Source organism: Sylvia atricapilla, chromosome 16 (genome assembly GCF_009819655.1).
Source record: "Sylvia atricapilla isolate bSylAtr1 chromosome 16, bSylAtr1.pri, whole genome shotgun sequence".
NCBI lineage: Eukaryota > Metazoa > Chordata > Aves > Passeriformes > Sylviidae > Sylvia > Sylvia atricapilla.
The window spans coordinates 1961084-1979322 of NC_089155.1; the positions used below are offsets into that span (position 1 = coordinate 1961084).

An 18239-nucleotide genomic window follows, 5' to 3' on the forward strand; every position below is an offset into this window, starting at 1 on the left:
GGTGGTTTGGGCTGCCTCAGGCACCAGAAATCCCACAAAAACTGCTCCATCAGGTTAATGCTCACAGAGGACAAGGATAGAGGCAGGGAGGAATTTCTGCTCATGATGGCTCAGGGAAAAAACAGAGTTCCTTCAAAGTGAAATATCGCACAGTAAAACTTTTTCATCGTTTTGTTTATTTATTTAATATTTGGAAAAAGTGCTTTTGAAACTGAAGATTTTCCTTTGGGTTAGGCCAGCTTCAAACTATTCCTTGATGAAACTGCAATGTTCTGTTTTCAGTCAGTTCTTCTGTGTCACTGAGATGCCCCAAATCCTCCTGCAACTTCAAATGAAGGTTTCCTTTTCCTGCCATGGCTGAGATACCTGGCTGACCTGCCCAGCATGAGAGATGTGCCAGGTGGGGACATAACCACGATTCAGAAGTGGAAACTCCGGGCTTTTTAAGGCATTTTTTGGCTGGGTCACCCTCAGCACTCACTGGCAGAAGCTCCTGGTGCTGTGGGGTTGGTCCAGACAGGGTGTCCAGGGATGCTCCTCCCAGGGACGAGTGCAGAGCATGGATGCTCAGCTCTTTGGGCCCCCAAGGATGTTAAATTCGACCTGGGTGAGCTCTAAGAAGTTGACTGATAACCTGGAGTGGAAGCAAGCAGCAGAGGTGCCACAGAAAAACCTCCCCAAGAGCAAAATCAAGGGACACCTGCCACTGTCCCAGGCTGCTCCAAGCCCTGTCCAACCTGGCCTTGGACACTGCCAGGAGCAGCCACAGCTGCTCTGGGCACCCTGTGCCAGGGCCTCCCCATCCTCACAGGGAACAATTTCTTCCTCATCTCTCATCTAAATCTTTCCTCCTTTAGTTTAAGGCCATTCCCTGCTCTTACACTGGATTTTCCTTTACTGTGTGAGTCCTTTGGAGTTCAGGCAGCAAAAGCAGCTGAGGCCAGCCCTTGCAAAGCTGGAGTTGATCCAGCCCCATCCCATGATTTTTGCAGAATCATTTCAACCCACAATGCAAAAGTGAAGGAGAATGGAGGCAAGTGCTCTGCCAAAACACAGCATCTCCTGAACAAAGTGACTGCACTAAAACCTGCTGGTTTATTCCCACTCTGGGCTCCCCAAGCCTTTCCCTTCTCTCTCTGAACGATAACGGGCATAAAAATTAAACAGAAGTTCTCCAGGAGCAAAGGAAATGCACTGAAGAGCAATAAATCACGGGGCTGGATGGCGTTCCCAGGGAGCAGGGGGAGGGGAGAAGGGATGGAACACTGCAAAAACTGAGATAGATCACAGACCCTTCAAAAGGCAGGACTCGTCCTCGGGGCAGGACTCCACACCCTGGGCTACATCTGGCTGGAGCAGCAAAGGGAACGTGCCCAGCACAGCTGTGGGCTGGGAATGGGCTGTCTGGGGTCCCACCTGGGCATGGACACCTGGACAAAGACACCTTCTCATTCCCTGAAAGCCACAATTCCACACCACTGCTGAGGGCAGAGCACCTGCAAACAGATGGGGGTTTGGGGGGATTGCCAAAAAGTGCCCTTCCTGCTCAGCCAAAAGGCCCTGCAGGATGGACACATGGGGCCAGGGCTGCCCCTTTCCCTTCCCAGGGCTGTCCCCCTGACACCAGGGTCAGCTGAGGACTCCAGCAAAAGGAAAGAGTGAAAGTGAAGCCAAGTGCTGAGTGGGTTCCAGACACGTCCGAGCAGCAGCTCGGAATTCCCACAAAGAACACTCTCACTTCTGACCTGGGATCCTGACAGCAGCACCTCAGTCACCCCAAACACTCCCAGGGCATCACACACACGCCCAGTGCTCCGCAAACACCAGGAACCAGCACTCATTTTCTTCTTGCAGACAAGATCACCTTTAATGTCACAGACACCTCCTACTTCATTAAGGAGCTTGCTCTCCAGGGATTTGCTCCTCAAGTGGGGCAGGAAATGAAAAGACACAAAATGCCATTTAATTGGGGATAAAGATCCATCTCTGCAGTGCCTATTATAAAGATGTGTCATTTATAAACAAGTGTGGAGCAGGTGTGAGATGGCACCAGCTCTGGATGTGCATAAAGAGGGTTGACAGCAGCAATGATGTCTCAGAGACAATCAGATGGTGCAGCCTCCAAAACTCCTGCTCCCTCTGGGTGCTTCTCTTGCTCTCTCCCCTCAAACTTCTCTGCAAAACTGACTTTTGAAATGGGTGAAAAGAAATGGCATCTCAGGAAAGCCAAGGGGTTTGAAAGGAAGATAGTGGCCCCGGAAATGGTGGGGCAGGGCTGGTGCTGAGGATGGACAGGGGAAAATCACAGCACAGCCAAGGTTCAGGTGACCAGAGCTGCCCTGATATCCAACCTAACACAGCCCCAGCCATTCCCTGGGGGTCTGTCCCTGACAGGGGTCATCAGGGTGCTGATGTCTGCCTTGGGAGAAGGTTTCTGAGAGGGTCTCTGCTTTCCCTCAGGTCTCCCAGCCCCTCTCTCCATGCTCCAGCACCAGAAGGAGCCATGTGATAAATCACTTTAATACTGAGGGTTTCAGATGACCTGCAGGGAGCAGACCCAAAGAAGGGGAAGGAGAGCTCATGGACGTGTTATGCTCCTTGTTCTAAGGAAAGGGAAACATGGAGTTCATCTTTGGAGCTGCTGGGGAGTCTCCATGGAATCCAAGGCAGCCCAGTTGGCTCAAGCCTGCCCAAAACAGGTCCCACAGCTGTGGCTTTTCCTTCTGAAGGAGCCCCAGATCAGGATCCTCACGTGTGTCCCTCCACACTAAGAACTCCTCCAGCTTTCCATGGGACCTGGAGCTTGGATCTGATTGTGCCCCAGCCTCTCCTGGGCATAAAACCAGGGGTGACCCCTGAGCACTGGGAGCCACTGGGGGACTGGCAGGAATCCTGGAGAAACCAAACCATTTGACTCCATGCCAAAGGCAGAGTGGCTCAGCTGGAAGTGTGAGTGTTCCTCCTGGAAAAGGGGTGACCCCTGAGCACTGGGAGCCACTGGGGGACTGGCAGGAATCCTGGAGAAACCAAACCATTTGACTCCATGCCAAAGGCAGAGTGGCTCAGCTGGAAGTGTGAGTGTTCCTCCTGGAAAAGAGATGCCCCAAGCACTAGAGCAGAGGTCTCTGCCCTTTGTGCTTCTCCAGATGTTATCTGTAACACTCTGGACTTATTTAAATCTATTTTTCTAACAAGTACCTTTTCTGCATCTCCTCTCATGGGAGACAATTAGGGAGGAACCCTGTTTAATTGATGCACTTTAATTAACTGCCCGTTTTGTCAAAGGCCTGCTTCTGCATTCTGATGCAAATTCACAGCCTTTCACTGTAAGCAATAGCTCAGTTTGGCTTCAGTCTTAACTGATCTTTAAATGTCCTGTTTTCTCCCCTGTGGACCCACTCACAGAATCCCAGGGTGGTTTGGGTTGGAATGGACTTTGAAGATCATCTTGTTCCAATTCCCTGCCATGGGCAGGCTGCTTAGATCCTTCAATTATCACTTCTGTGCTCATCCCACCTTGGGCTGGGTTTCTTCAGCCCCTGAGCACATCAGACACTTTTCCTGGCCGAGCTTTTGGGCCAGGATGCTGCTCAGGGAGTGCACTGGAGCTGCCTCTGCTCCCACCTGTCCCACACTGTCCTGCTGCAGGAGCCTCTGCCTGGGAGCAGGGTGTGCCCTCCATGAGGCAAACAGGAGCATCTTCTGTAACACACCCAGGAAACCCTAAACCACATCCCAGGCCTGTCCCAGCCAGCAGGGACAGGTTTTCCTGTTTCACTTCAAGGGGCAGACACAGCTCCCCATCGTCCCGAATTTTGTATCTCCACCTTCTGCCTGTGAATTCTCTCCTGCTGTCAGAAGGTCACCAGGCCAGTTGGAAAGCCATTTTTCACACTCTGGCTAATCCAGAGGCACCTGGCTGCCTCCTTCCACTGGCAAAATGCTGACAATAAAACTAATTAGTAGGCAGCAGAACTGTGGCTGGGTGACAGCACCAGCCTTTACTGTACCAGCCAAAAATTCAAGGGGTTCAGGAGCAGCTCCTGGCTCTGCCCCAGACTCCTTTTGTGACCTTGGGCTCCAGCTCTGTGCTCTACCCACTGAGGCTGGTAACACTTCCCAGACATGGCCATGCAGGTCAATTAATTTATGGTGAGCAAATAATTCATTAGGATGGGCACAAAGGTCCATTTGGGATGAAAACGTTTCTTGGTTAAGCTTTTCTTACCAGACTTGTGCATTAGCTGAATATTCCAAATATTCTCACAATATCTGGGCTGAGCAGACTGAGTGAAACAGGTTGCCCAGAGCAGCTGTGGCTGCCCCACCCTTGGAAATGTCCCAGGCCAGGTTGGGCAGGGCTTGGAGCAACCTGGGCTAGTGGAAGGTGTCCCTGCCCATGGCAGGGGTGGGATGGGAAGGGCTTTGAGGTCTCTTCCAACCCAAAGCACTCCCTGACTCTGAAATGTCCAGGGCCAGGGGATGCTCTGCAGCAGGACGCAGGTCAGGAGGGGTTAACTCTTCCTCACTCAGCCGCTGTTGTCATGCCACTGATGGAATCCAGCACTGGAGAAGGGTCCATGGACCCCCATTCACTCTGAAATCAAACCGGGGTGGCAGAGTGCCCTCCCCGGCGCAGGCAGAGCACAGGCATACCCTGGAGGCCAGCTCCTTTCCCTGCATCCCTCCCCAGCACCAGTCCTGCCTGTGGAGGGCTGTGCCAGCCTCCAGACACCCCCAGAGCTCCTGGGGAGCTGAGATAACCCCAGCTCAGAAAGGGAGTGACAAACATCTGCAGAGCCCCAGCCAGACGGTTTTTCCTGTCTACAAAACAGAAGGGGGGCTCAGTGAGCAGGGCAGTGTCTGCTCAGTCCCAGCACACCGGGACACCCGCAGACAGATGGGGAAGGAAAGAGAAGCCCTGGGCAGCCTGTCAGAACGTCAGCAGTGGGGATAATTGGTTTGTACACATCTCTCCCACACCCAATTACCAGCTGGATCTGGTGTTTGATTGTACACGAGTGTGGCCCAGCAGAGCTGCTGCTGTTTCCATTCCTGCACACACCACCCAGTCCCTAAATCATCTTTAATAGCTCCTCTCCTCGCCTGCCCTCCCGGCTCATTCCAGCCCCATCAGCACCAGGCAGGCTGCAGATATGGAGGAGCTGACATTTCTCTTTTGAGTAATTTGCAGTGGATTTCTTGCCCGTTTGATGTAGTCATTTTGTTCTCGGCACTGATGTGACATTAATTATTGTTAAATATTCTTATCTGTTACACACAGTTCTGTTTAGATAAAGGTCAGTGCGTGAACCCCTGACAGCGCTCGTTGCTGCCATGCTCCAAAGCCAATTTGTCATCCTCTCCCTTCAATACCTTCGTCTTGCTTTCAGTTCATTTTTCCATTAAGTCAGGCGCAGTAGAGAGCCATTAAAAAATGCAGAATCTCTCACTTGTTCAGCTCAGCACTCGGACACGGAATTATGAGGCTGGGAAGCACCAGTTGCACAGGGAAGGGCAGGGAAAAATGCCCAGGAACATCCAGTGGCAGCTTCTTTTGCAGAACTGTGTGGCTGCCCCCCAAAAATCTGTGCATAGTTCTGCTTTAATGAAGCTCAGCCAAACCTTGTGCAGCACATGGATAACAGCACAATCCAGAGGCCCTGGCACAGGGTGCCCAGAGCAGCTGTGGCTGCCCCTGGATCCCTGGCAGTGTCCAGGGCCAGGCTGGACAGGGCTTGGAGCAGCCTGGGACAGTGGAAGGTGTCCCTGCCATGGCAGGGGTGGCACTGGATGGGCTTTAAGGCCCTTTCCAACCCAAACCATGCTGAGGTTTATGATCCTCTGCCATGGCCACACCACCCTCTCCTGGCCCAGGACAAGGACAAGCTCCAGCTGTCAGTGTCCCAGAAGGGAAGGAAGCACCACCCAGCAGTGACCCATGTCCCCAGAGACCTGAGGAGCAGCTCGTGGTGAGCGAAACCTGCACCAGCCTCTGCTCTGGCTTTTTATCCCTCTGACCAAATATCTCTCCTCTGCCATCCTGAGGTGTTGCTTCCCACCATGTCACCTGCAAGGTGGGGACAGCAAGGCAGGGACAGCCCTGCTGGGACTCACTCCAGCACCCCCTGCACACCTTAGGACCCCTTAAAGAGCCAAAAGTGGGTGTCCACAGGCAGCCTGGACCCCACCAGGGAGCCCTGCACACCCCCAGGGTCTGGGGGAGGCTTGAGAGAGCCCGTCAGAGCACACACACCATGGGGTTATTGGGGGTGCCAAAGCCAATTTTGGGATTGCTGGGTTCTTTTGGGGCGATTTTTATGGTTTTGAAGCAAGTTTTGGGTTTTCTGGGGATGATTTTGGGGGGGTTGGAGGGATTTGGGGAGTTTTTTTAGGGGATATTTGAGTTTTGGGGGGATTTTTGGAGAAAAAAGGATAGGAAAGGGAAGAAAAGGATGGAAAGGGAGGAAAAAAGGATGAAAAAGGTCAGAAAAGATGTAAGTGGATGGAAAAGGGAGAAAAATGTGGGAAAGGGACAGAAAGGGGAAAGAGGGAAGTGATGTTGATGAATTAATACACTTGTGATTTTTTGGGGGCAATTTTTGGGGGGTTTGGGGAATTTGGGGGATTTTTTTGGTGATTTTTGAGTTTTGGAGACATTTTTGGGGAAAAAAAAGGATGGAAAAGGGGAGAAAAGGATGGGAAAGGGGAAAAGAGGATGTAAAGGAGGAAAAAAGAGTGAAAATGGTGGGAAAAGAAGGAAGTGGACTGAAAAGGGGGGAAAAGGTGGGAAAAGGGGATGGAGAGAGAGAAGGAACGATGACAAACAAATACACTTGTGATGGTTTTTGGGGCAATTTTGGGGGGTTTGGAGGTATTTTGGGGAGGTTTTGGGTTTTTTGGATTATTTTGGTGGGATTTTTGGATAAAAAAGGAATGGAGAAGGGGAGAAATGGATGGAAAAGGTGGGAAATAGCGAGGAGGATGGAAAAGGGGGCCAAAGGTGGGAAAAGGGGACAGAAAGGCTAAAGCACCCCAGCTCCCTCAGTCATTCCTCAGAGGGTTTGTGTTCCCAGCCCCTCACCAGCATCAGTGCCACCTCTGGATGTGCTCAAGGGTCTCAATGTCCATCCCAAACTGAGACACCCAGAGCTGGACACAGCACTCAGTGTCCATCCTAAACTGAGACACCCAGAGCTGGACACTCAAGGTGTGGCCTCACCTGTGCCCAGGACAGGGGAAGAATGCCCTCCCTGCTCCTGCTGGCCACACACAGGGAGCACAGCCATGGAGAGGAGCCAAGCCTAAAGCCAACTCAGTGACAAGGACCCGGGTGAAGATGCTCAGGAGGCTCCAAAGCCAGCACCAGGACAATCCAAGAGCTCAGCTGCCTGGAAAGGTGGGCCCTGCTGCACAGGCAGAGATGGAAACAAAGGTGGATTTGGCCTGACTAAAGCAGCGTGATCATGAATGTGTGCTCATCCCAGCACTTGGCATGTGGAAGAACATTTGAACCTTTATTCAAAGTGACATTTAATTTTGCATTGTGTTAAATCATTCTGTACTTCTAAATAAAAGAGAATAAACTCCCAAACTTGTCCCCCACTCAGTGAAACACAAAGAAATAGTGCAATGTGCTGAATGTAATCAAATGCGGAGTTTTTCTCCTTCACTTGCAATCACAAAATCATTAAAGCTGAAAAAGACTTCTAAGATAATTGAGTCCAACAATGCCAAGCCCACCACTAACCCACATCCCCAAGCCTCACAGCCACATGGGTTTTGAATACTTTCAGGGATGGTGACCTCACCACTGCCCTGGGCAGTGTGTGCCAGGGCTTGACCACTCTTTCTGGGAAGACATTTTCCCTAATGTCCAACCTAAACCTCCCCTTGCACAACCTGAGGCCGTTCCCTCTCATCCTGTCCCTTTTCCCCTGGGAGCAGAGACTAACCTGGCTGCACCCTCCTGTCAGGGAGCTGAAGGGAGCCAGAAGGGCCCCCCTGAGCCTCCTGTTCTCCACACTGAACAACCACCTCATTCCTCAGACCCATAAATAAACCCCTGGACAAAGGGATATTCCCATCCCAGGGCCCTGGCTGCACCAGAGCCCGTGGGCAGCAGCAGCACTGCCCTCGGCTAAATCGGGAGCAGGGAAGGGTGAGAGCTGGCTTCACACGTTGGGAAAGGTATGAGACAGCTCAGGTCCTCTCCAGGCCTGGGGACAGAGTGTCCTGAAGCTAAAAATACAGAGACAAACCAAAAAGTCAAGGCTAGCAAGAGGCATTAACAGAGCCTGTTTATTTCTGTGAGCATCCAGAGAGAGCCCGAGCCCCGGCACTTGGTGCCTGTGTGACAGACAGGCTGCTGCAGCTGGAGGAGTCTGGTTTCCTGCACACACAGGACCAGGATAATCCAAGAGTCTGGTTTCCTGCACACACAGGACCAGGACAATCCAAGAGTCCGGTTTCCTGCACACACAGGACCAGGATAATCCAAGAGTCTGGTTTCCTGCACACACAGGACCAGGATAATCCAAGAGTCTGGTTTCCTGCACACACAGGGCTGTCCCCTGCCCAGGGCAGCCTCACACCTTGCCTGCCATTATTTTTAGCTGCTGCACAAAGCAGGGTGATGTGCAGGAGCAGAGGGACAAGGCAGAGGATGGAAAGCACGGCGCTGGTGAAGGTTCCCGCCCTGCCATCACCACAGGCAGTCAGGATCCAGTCCATCAAGGGCTGTGAACAGACGTGTGCAGAGTCAGCAGGGTCCAAGATGGAATCTCTCTACCAGCCTTTAGTAGTGGGAGATGTCCCCCCCACCGGACCAGGACCGTGCTGCCCACAGTGATCCCACCACACCTGGACTCACCTGCCACAGCTGGGGGCTGGCCCCTGCTCAGCCCAAAGAGCCAGAGGTCCATGGAGAGTTTCCACTGCCAAAAGCATTGGGATGCGACTTCAGGGCTGGCAGTGCCAGTGCTAAGGACAGGGATCCTCCCTGAGCCTGCTCCAAATGGAATCATCACAGAGTCCCAGAATGGTTTGGGTGGAGAGGGACGTTTAAAACAATCTCTTTCCAACCTCCTGCCATGGGCAGGGACACCTCCCACTGTCCCAGGCTGCTCCAAGCCCTGTCCAGCCTGGCCTGGGGCACTGCCAGGGATCCAGGGGCAGCCACAGCTTCTCTGGGCACCCTGTGCCATGACTGGAGCTGTCAGAGCTCAGCTTCCCTCACCTGGCACAAAAAACCCCCAGTGGCACCAGGATGGAGCCATTGGAACACCAAAGGAACACCACCAGGAGCCTCTGGCACTGGCTGTGTGCCAGGCTGAGCTGCCCACACAGGGCTCCTCAATTCAATTTGCCTTCCTTCATCAACCACAATGGAGTTACACCCGAACCAGAACTGAAAACAATCACTTATCTGTCTATTTAACCTCACTGCTACATTATCATTCCCTCTGTTGCATCTTTGGCTCCCCTCTGATACCCAAATTCTTGCAGGGTTGACAGAAATTTGGCACAGTCTTCACACCACAGGACAAACTTCCAAGGTAAAGAAAGGACAACATCCCAGTTTCTTCTGCAAGAGTGATTTCAGCACTAACTACTGCAAAAATATGAATAGAAAACTCCAGACCGGTAAGTGCAGCTGATCCCTCTGCAACTGGCACTCCAGTGCATGGATTAAGGTCATTGTCCTGCTGTAAGTAACCACATCCTTCAGACAGGAATGCTGCTGGAGCTCTGGGATAAGCAGGCAGTTGGTTTTTCAAGGCTGGTGGCAGAGGTACCTCACAGGATAAGAGCATCCAAGAAATCTTACCCATCAGCAGATGCTGCTGGCTCCAGATGCTGGTGCAGCACTGAGAGGCACAGAACATAAGATCTCCAGTGTGGGATCATTAAGGTTTTGTGCTGCTTTGGCCTCTGAGAGCACATCAGATGAGGCAGAGCTGGTCTGAAGCGGAAGGGAAGGTGCTACTGCTGCTCTGCCATTGCTGAGCTTTGACCCCAAACCCAGTAAATCCCAGTGCAGCAGCCACCTGGACCCCTGGTCATGGTGCACACACCAGGGTGCCTCAAAGCTCTGACCAGTTCCTCACCCTCATCATCACAGGAACCTCTTGAGAGCCTCCTCCCAAAGGAGCCAGTGATCCCAGTGCAGCCACAGGAGACTCCCCATGGCCAGGGGACCCCAGGGATGTCCCCACCATCCACACAGCTGCAGCTGGACTCTTCTGGGTGGTTTGTTGTACACAAGCAATTCCTTTTCTGTAATGGAATGGGTGGGTGTATCATCACGATTAGGCACAGTCGTTACATCCAGCCCTTAATTAGATTTGTGTAATTAGAAATTCACTGAGTTATTTCACACAGTGGAAAAAGTCGTGCCTGGGTGGGGTTACATGAGACAGTGAAAGATTCCTCTGGAGCTTCCAGAGGTGACTGATTACCTGGAACAAATAACATCTCAGTTCCGGGACCTCCACAAGGTGTGCACAATGCTTAACATCAGGCTGATTTGGCATGGCTGAAAGGCAGAAATCAGGCAAAACCACATGGAAAATACCATGACAGTTCCCACTGGTATCTTCTTCACCTGCAGAGATATTCAAGCAGCACAATGAGGAGGCTGATGCTGCAGGCCCTGGAGCTGCAGTGGAGCCCCAGACACCCAGCTGGGACCAGGAGATGGGGTGTCCCCAAGTCACCACTGTGGCTTGGGCACAGGAATAAGGTATTCATGTACCAAGCACAGAGAAATGCACTGGGAGAAATCCTAATGGATCAGAAGGGTTTGCAGCAGGCCAGGCAGGCAGGAGAGCTGACCCACAGAACTCAGATCCAGGATCAAGATCAAGCAAGTTAGTTGTCCTTTTTGGGTTGTTTATCCCAGAAAACACCAGCTGAGTGAGAGGTGACCCAGGCCGCTTTCCACAGGGGCAAGGGTCAGGTCAGACACAAAATCACCTGGGCTAAAAGAGACACTGCTACACAGAGACATCAGGGAATGGTTTGGAGGGGAAGGGAATTTAAAGACCATGGCATTCCAGCTCCCCTGTGGGCAGGGATTGCACCCAGCAGAGCAGATTGCTCTCAGCTCCATCCAACCTGGCCTGAGCAGGCTACAAGCAGATGGTTTTACACTCCAGCTGGGGGGGACTCTGGACCCAAAGTCATTTTAATTCACTCCAGGGAAGAAAAGCATCTTGTGGCATGGTCAGGAGCAGATCTGGACTCACCCTGTGGCACTGCAGCTTTGACAAACTCCCTGGGCATTTCCTCCTGGGACAGCACTGCACCAGGCACCTGTAATGGGCTGAGAGCTCTCTGCACCCCACAGGAAAACACCAACAGCACAAAACACTGAGGGAAGCAGCAAGAAAATGCTCTCCTGAGAGACTTGTGCCTGATATTTTTTTTTTCCATTAGACTATTTTTACAGATGGGGAAATGAAGCAAGAAGCCAGAGATGGCCCCAGGCCCAGAGTTATTTACTGGTAAGTGAACAGCCAGCTCTGCTGTCAGATGAACACATTGCTACCCTGAGCAGTGTCTGCCCCTCAAGGAATCCTCCCACCCAGGCAGGGCTGTGCTCAGGGACCAGGTGGCAGCCAAAGGATGCTCCACACCTTCCCCTGGCTGGTTCAGGGGGGGCCAAAGGGCCACCAAAGAGCTCTGAGAAGGGAACACCTGTAACACCTCCACTGGCTCAGATCCAGCTGGGAAAAGTCGGTCAGGATTTGAAAAAAGCTGAAAGAGAGAGAAAAGAGCAGGTCTAAAAGTGGAGATACCAATGCTCCAAAAATCGTGGCTTCTCCGGGAGAGTTTCTTCCATGAAACTGCTTCTGGCAGGTGGGAAAAGGGAGAACCAGTTAAACAAACAAGTAACTCACAAGGGTAAGAGCATTTGATTAAGGAGCACTTCAAAGGAGGTCCTTCACCAACATCTGAAGGACTCTAATACATGTTTGCAGCATTGTTTGGAGCTAATTTAAACAAAATGTTTAATTGCACAACCAGCTGAGAATCAGATAGTATAGTAAAATCTGGTTTTCTTCCAGAGCTTTTCCTTAGGTTCATGGTCCCTACTACCCAAATTTCTCCCAGTCCTGCTGGTGGGAAGAACACTTTTCCTGCTCCCCTCCAGCTGTCAGGCTCCCAGTGCTCAGTGACTGCAATCACAGCCCTGAGTGACCCTCAGGGACCCTCCAACTTCCCAGGCCAATCACAAACAGCAGCAAAGCTGGAATTTCAAACACTGCTTGAAGCTGAACAACTCTGAGAGCTCTTCACCAAAACCACTTGAGGAACAAGCTTGGGAGAAACCTCCTGTCTGGAGCAGGGGCTGGTGCAGAGGAACCTGAATCAAACAAGCCTCTGAGCTCCCCAGAGCTGCTCCCAGGACATCATCCCAGAGTGGTTTGGGTTGGGAGAGACCTTTAAACTCACCCAGTGCCACCTTCTGCCATGGGCAGGGACACTTTCCACTGTCCCAGGCTGCTCCAGGCCCTGTCCAGCCTGGCCCTGGACACTGCCAGGGATCCAGGGACAGCCACAGCTGCTCTGGGCACCCTGTGCCAGGGCTCAGCACCCCGAGAGTGAAGAATTCTTTTCTAACACCCAATCTAAACCTGCTCTCTCAGTCAGAAGCCATTCCCTTGTCCTGCCCCTCCACGCCTTGGCCCAAGTCCCTCTCCAGCTCTCATGGAGTTCCTTTATGGAAGTTTCTGAGGATGATGGGCCTGGAACACTCCCAGAACAGGCCTAGAGTAGATGGACTGAGGGCAGAAGTTCATTTCCACTTCACTTAAACCCAGAAATCCTCCAGTTTTAGTGCAAAGCTACTCACTAAACCAGAACAGCAAGTGTGCTCTGTCATCCACTGCTGCATCCCTGCAGCTCCCCACCAGCTTCTGCAACTCAAATCTTGCCCAAAAAGCCCAGGGGCTGCTCACCCAGCCCTCAGCTCTGGGCAGATCATGCACATGGGTGGGATTCAGGGATGGGATGTGAATCCTTGGTCACACAGTGGCTCCAAATCCAGCTCTGCACCCGCAGCCCAACACAGTTCTGACCTCCATAAAGGAGCAGCTGTGGGAAGAAGGGTCCTTGGGAGGTCCCTTCTCACCCCACTGTCCCCTGCACAGCCCCACTGCAGGGGGACGTGACAGGTGAGCCAGGGAGGCAGGAGGCAGCTGGAGCTGTCCCCTGCTGGCTCCCCTTCCTGCTGGACACACGTGGCTGCTGCTGGCCCAGACACATGGAGGCAGGTGGGTGCACAGAGGGGACAGCCTGTGCACAGCCCCAAAGGTTTTGGAGAGGGTGTCCCGTAGGCAGCACCCAACATGGGCTTTTCTTCCGTTCCAAGTATCCAGTACCACTGTGAAACTCATGTCCTGAGCTCCTTCCTTTGCCAAAGCAGCCCCAGCACCTTCCCCTTGCTCTGCCACACCTCAGCTCCCTCCAAACCCCCCACTTTGGGCACTGCTGCTTTGCAGACCCCTCCTCAGCACAAAGAGGGGATCTTTGTTCACTGTGGTCCTCCACACAGGGCTGGGTAAGGCCATGGACAGATGAGAGCTGGGATCCTGGGAATAGGAGCTGGGAGTGGGAAGGGAGAGCCCTCCCTGCTGTCACCTCTGCAGGGACACTCCAGCTGTGCCCTCACAGGGGTGCAGCTGCTGGGGATTAACAGGAACCTGCTGGACTCTGCTCATGCCTCCAGCAGATCTGGAAACCTGATCCAAGAGGGTCCTGACACCAACCCCTCCTGCTCCCCACCCCTCCCAAGCACTGTCCATGACTGTTGTCTTCTGGCAATGGAAGGCAGGCCAATCCTGTGTCTGTGTGGTGGGAAGGAAGAGCCACAGGGACACGGGAGGGGGTGTAACATGGTGGTAACTACAGCAGAAAGATAATTGTCTTCAAGGTAATCACAGGGCAAAGGCTCCTTACAGGGCTGCAGCCACGTCTGGCTCTGGCAATGGACACTGCCAGCTGCAATCCCCTCTGGAATCCCCCTGGCAGTGAAATACCCATTCAGACTACAGCCACAGTCCTGAGCAGTGCTGTCCCAGGAGGGAACACCAGCCCACACATCCTTCCAAGGACTGTGCCCACCCTGCAGGAGCAGCAGCGCTGCCTCCACCTGCCCACACACCAGCAGAGTTTGGGATGCCCTCCACACAGGGCTCAGCACACCCTGACCCCCTGGGCAGCCCCCAGCCCACCATCCAGGAGCAGCCAGTGCAGTGCCAGTGGAGGAGACACAAGAACATCCCTGATTTCAAAAGAACATCCTCCCCAGATTGATTTAGCCCAATTTGTCCTAAATTGATTTCCCATTCCCACTGGCTTAAGGAAAGAGCAAAACAGCTTGGAAGAGTGTTTCTGATTCTTGCAGCAGAGCAGACCTGTGCTGTTCAGAAAATGTAAAGGTCTTGTTGAAGCAGGAACATCAACCTGGGATTCCTCCTCGTGTGTGTGGAGAGGCAACTTTCCCCTCCAATGCCCCAGCCCTGGGCTCCTGAGCAGGGAAGGAGCTGGAGCTGTTGGAGGAGTGCAGAGGAGCCTCTGGAGATGCTGTGGGGGCTGGAGCACCTCTGCTCTGAGGAAAGGCTGAGAGCTGGGCTTGTTCAGCTGGAAGGAGAGAAGGCTCCACGGAGAGCTCAGAGCATCTGACAGAGCCTAAAGGGGCTCCAGGAGAGCTGGAGAGGGACTGGGGACAAAGGATGGAGGGACAGGACACAGGGAATGGCTTCCCACTGCCAGAGGGCAGGGCTGGATGGGAGATTGGGAGGGAATTGTTCCCATGAGGGTGGGCAGACCCTGGCACAGGGTGCCCAGAGCAGCTGTGGCAGCCCCTGGATCCCTGGAACTGCCCAAGGCCAGGCTGGACAGGGTTTGGAGCAGCCTGGGACAGTGGAAGGTGTCCCTGCCCAAGGCAGGGGGTGGACCTGGATGAGTTTTAAGGTCCCATCCAACCCAAACCTGTCTGAGATTCTCTGATCCCCACCCCTGCTGCTGGGCCTGGCTTTTCAAGAACATCTGGGGAATGCAGGTGACCCAACACCCCTGGAATTCATTGGGATTGCAAATGAGACACAAGTCAGGAAGAGACTTGGGCTCCACTCGAAGTCTGGCTGTTCTACATTTAGATGTTAACATTGAAACCATGTTAAACACGGTTGACTAAGCACAGTCTTACCTCCATTACTGCACCTCTCACTTCCAAGGAGCCCAAACCACTTTTCCAGCTGCCCTGGCTGCACCTGCAGAGCCACATGTGCACTGAGATTGTCACATCCCACGCAACAACTTCCTCAGAACCCCAGAGGAGGTGCCACCAGGACAGCACCCCCCACCCACCTGGCCTTCTGCTGTCTCTCCTCTTGCAAAAAGCCATCATCATCTTTCCACAAGAACAAGTTTCCATGAGACATTTTACGCCCAGCCAAATTTCCCAACCCATCTGTTCACTGGGCACAAAGCCCCTTCCACAGAACCCCAACCCTGCAGCTCAAGCCTGGCTTCCTTCCTGGGACGTATGGGCAAGGAGGAACAACAATCATGGACATTCAGCTATTCCCTACTCTTACAAACCCCAAACAAAATGTAATCCAAACCCTACAGTGCTTTTATGGGGGTGTACATTTCATTAAGTTAAAAGAGGAAGCACTAGGACAATAAAAATACTAAAATCCATGAAATTGTTCCCCTCTCTTCTCATTTAGATTCCATGTCACTGGCCACATTCAAGTCATAAGGATTCCAAATGTGGTTTGGAGCTGTTTGGCACCAGTATTCACCCTTGCATGTGGACCTGGAAGATTTTTCTCTCTCATTCTACAAAATAAGCTCTTAGTCTTTATAAACTATGGCACCGGTTCAAAAGTGGACAAAAATCAAAATGCAGCAGCCCTTCTTGCACACTGTGCTGCTCCATAAATTAACCAGGTCAGAGAGCAGAGACAATGAATTGGTGGCACTGCTGGGCCTGGAAAAAGCAGCCAGAGGCAGTCCTGGAGTCTAGAGCTCACAGGAGCAGGAAAGAGCAGACAGAGGCTTCACATCTCCCAGAGAGGTTCACAGAGACCAGCTTGCAGACCAGCAGAGGTTCACCCCCCCAAACTTGCCAACACCTGGAAATTTCCCTTGTTTCTTCCCATTTATAGGAATGATGCTTTCCACCTCACCTCTCATGGAAAAAATGCTGCTCAAGTTGCCCTGAGCCTAAAGATCATCCAATATTCCACTTCCTTCTCACCCAGACTGTGGCTGTTATGTCTCCTTAAAATCTGCAGCAGAGCAGAGGATTCCTGGGGATTTTTTTCCAGTATAGCTCAAACTCCCTGTGATCCTGGCCTGTCTCATCAGTGATGCAGAGGCTGCAGCAGTGCCCTCCTCACTCCAGCTCAGCAGGCTCCAGTGGGCATTTCTCCAGCAGAACAGAGCTCAAGCTGTGCAGATAAGCAACTCCCTCACCCCAGGAGCCTGCAGGGCCCTGGCACACCGGGAAAAGGTTCCAGCAGGGCTCAGGCTGATCACTACCAGGTACCAAGGCAATGCTGAACCACAGAGGGACTGGTACCCAGCATCCAGAGAGCCTGGGATGGGCAGTGCCACCTCCCTGGCTGCAGATGGAGGTGCTCACTGAGAAGCAAGGACAGAAACAAAAGATCTGGGGGGCAGGGAGCCTGGCAGGGGGAAAGGAGGGAGCTGAGTGTGCAGGAGCAGAGCACAGAGGCACTGGCTCACTGCAGCATCATGTGCAGCATCCCACGGGGCCACAGCTGCTCTAAGCAGCATCTAAAGAAACCCCTTCCCAAGGCCACAGGGCTGTGCTGAGAGGTTGGATCCCACTGATCCAGACTGGTCCAAGAAGACAGCTCTGTGGGCAGAGGGGAAGTGAGGGAGACTTTCCCTTTAATCTTCTTCAACATCCTCCCACAGAGCAGTGGAAGAGCAGCTACCAACTTCTTCTCTGTGACTGGGACAGGACCCACAGAATGGCTGGAGCTGTGCCAGGGAGGGTCAGGCTGGGTGTCAGGGCAAGGCTCTTCCCCAGAGGGTGCTGGCAGTGCCCAGGCTCCCCAGGGAATGGGCACGGCCCCGAGGCTGCCAGAGCTCCAGGAGTGTTTGGACAGCGCTGCCAGGGGTGCCCAGGGTGGGGTTGTTGGGGGTCTGTGCAGGGCCAGGGGCTGGGCTGGCTCATCCTGGGGGTCCCTCCCAGCTCAAGGTGTTCCATAACTCCGTGATTATCACAGCACAGACTGAGATCTCAGCTCCTAAACCCACAGGCTCCCTCCTCCTCTCCCAGGTCAGTGCTGGTGCCAGGCAGAGCATCCCTACAAGGTCCTGGAGCTGCTGCCCTTACTGCCCCAAATTCCATAAGCTCAGCTGCCTCACACCCAGCCCCTAAAACTACAATCTCCCAATTCTCTTCATCTTGAAACAGTTTTAAGAACGGCTCAGCACTTCAGCCCCAATAAATGTAACCACACTGGGCCTTATGAGGGGGTCAGAGCAAGGCCAGAGTGGGATACAGAACACACAGCCAGGAGCATCACCACTCCCTCCCCAGATGCTGCGATGGGGCACCCACCTGGGGGTCCCTCCCAAAACAAACTGACCTCTCACTTTCCCAAATGGTGAAGGAATCCAACTCAAACCTTGCCTCCAGCAGCCCAATATCTTGTTTCAGATCCAACCCACACAGACAGCTCCAGCCCTGCACACAAAGCAGGCAAGAAACAAAGCCTGTGGCTCCAGCAGGAAAGGACAAATTCCTGGCAGCTGTCTCCACGTGCTGGGTGCAGCACTGGAGGGAAGGGTTTGGAGCCATGTGCCCAACAGGGCTTGAAGGAAGTACTGGAAAAAACCTGTGTACACATGGCTCAGGTGAGATTCAGCTCCAGTTCCTGGGATATTGCAGCTGTGGTGCCTCCAAGCATGAAATTCCATCAGGAGTTAGGGGATTCCACCTACAAGGAACTGGTCCTTGCAAAGAATCCCTCTGCAGAATCAGAACCTCCAAGCACCAATGGCTTCTTTTCACAGCAACTTTTGAGGGTGAAACATCTGGAATAGCTCAAGACAGTTTGGAGCAGCCCTGTGCTCATCCCATTGCCAAACTGGAGATGGTCCAGTGTGAGTTAATGTCTGCTGAGAGTGCCAGGATCCAACCTCTGAGCAAACAGCCTCCCATAACATTCATTTCAGAGAGTCAC

The 18239-nt window shown here is 52.9% G+C and overlaps 1 protein-coding gene across 1 annotated transcript in view; it reads right to left on the reverse strand.

Moving 5' to 3' along the window:
• RALY (RALY heterogeneous nuclear ribonucleoprotein) overlaps window positions 1-18239 on the reverse strand; it is a 114781-nt gene that overhangs the window by 74718 nt on the left and 21824 nt on the right. The window lies entirely within an intron of this gene.